Source organism: Petaurus breviceps, unplaced genomic scaffold (assembly GCF_028583685.1).
Source record: "Petaurus breviceps papuanus isolate PSGF00001 unplaced genomic scaffold, PetGlider_PUasm1.0 178, whole genome shotgun sequence".
Lineage (NCBI taxonomy): Eukaryota > Metazoa > Chordata > Mammalia > Diprotodontia > Petauridae > Petaurus > Petaurus breviceps.
In genome coordinates, this window is record NW_027185777.1 from 21099990 (window position 1) to 21101657 (window position 1668).

Here is a 1668-nt window from a genome sequence, read left to right on the forward strand (position 1 = left end):
TCTCTCTCTCTCTCTCTCTCTCTCTCTCTCTCTCTCTCTCTCTCTCTCTCTCTCTCTCAGTCTCTCTCTCCTTCCCTCCCTCCATAGCATAATGCCCCTCACTGGGCATTGGAGTTTCAAAGACAAAAGAAGAACTTACGTTTTAATGGGACAAGATAACACATAAAGAGGAACACTCAGGAGTCACATTAATCTTCAGACTGTGCTTAAAACTATTATAACTAGATTTGGTTGGGAAAGCCAACAGGCAAACCTCTGAGAACTTTCACATGGTTAGTAGGCAATGATGGTTGTGTTATTTGTTAGTAATTTCTCTAATTACAGCAGCTGTGCCCTCCCAGGACTAAGGATCTGGTAGCTGCCAGGTCTAGAGAGTAGTATTTAAACATAAGGGAACTATCTGCTTTGGAAAACACATTGTCTCTGCTTTCTCGGCATGTACTGGCAAAAAGTACCCTGGCTTGTCTTGTAAAAAAGTGGCTCCAGTGCGAATCGTTAGCACATCTAACCTCAGTATTTTGAAATCCAGAAACAACATTGAGTCATACTGGTTGTACTGTAAAGTTTTATGACTTTTTCTTCCCCTTTAAACAGGGTTAAAAACAAACCAAGGATCACGCAAATTATCTCTTTACATGTGTCAAGCCCAGGAATTTGGCACATGGATCAAGATGATGGTGTGGAACATGGAAGCCACCCAGAATGCATCATCAGAGGAAAATCTCTTTGGCATCGAGGCTGAATGTATGGCAGTGCTTCAGTCAGGCATGCCATTGTCTGCACCATATACCTGTCTTGGCTTTTGATCTTTGGAAAGCTGAGTCTATAAATACCTTTTGGTGTGTATTAAAAATAGAGGGCCACTTAAAGGGGAAGGGTGGGGAGAAGAATGAAAGGAAGAAGTATTGACTATTGCTGAAATGCTCAGGAGGCTTCCAAATGGTGACTGAGGTTTGTGGCCAATTTGCTGTCACAGGTCTGTGAAGCCTGAGAAACATAGACAAACATTCCTTGGAAAGACTATTGGCCCTTGGTGAATATTCTTATAGCAAAAAGAAAAAATACTCAAAAACAGGGGTCCTTAACTTATAGTTAAGACATGTGAAGAAAGGGGCTATATGAAAGAACATAGGACATATGAAGAAAGATGCTATCTACATACAGAGAAAGAACTGATAAATAGAAGTTTGTATGGAATAATTTTACACACAAATATATGGGTATAGACACACATATGTACCTATTTCTGTCTAATGGTAGCCATGGGGGGAGACTTCAAGGGAAAAAAAAGAAATTTTAAGTTTCATATGCAATCACATTTTTATTATACTATGTTATGGAAATGTTTTATTCCATAAATTAAAAATAAAATATATGTGGAAAATACCAGGGTTAATCTTTTTGTGCCATGGACCCCTTTGGAAGTCTAATGAATCGTGAGGACCCATTCTTAGAATAATGTTTTTAAGTGTATAAAATACATAGGATTACAAAAGGAACCAATTATTTTGAAATAGTTACCAAAGAGCTTAATAAAGCCTGAGGACCCCTTCTCAGAATAATACTTTTAAGTGTGTAAAATACATAGTATTACAAAAGAAACCAATTATTTTAGAATAGAGTTATCAAAATATGTGTATTTTTAAAAAATAAGTTTGTGGACTCTAG

At 37.4% G+C, this 1668-nt stretch overlaps 1 long non-coding RNA gene across 1 annotated transcript in view; it reads left to right on the forward strand.

Moving 5' to 3' along the window:
* Nucleotides 1–1334, forward strand: part of LOC138159781 (uncharacterized) — a 6621-nt gene extending 5287 nt beyond the window's left edge. The window contains exon 3 of the long non-coding RNA XR_011167969.1: nt 595–1334. This is a non-coding gene — a long non-coding RNA (uncharacterized lncRNA). The remainder of the gene's footprint in view (nt 1–594) is intronic.
* Nucleotides 1335–1668: the final 334 nt, after the last annotated feature.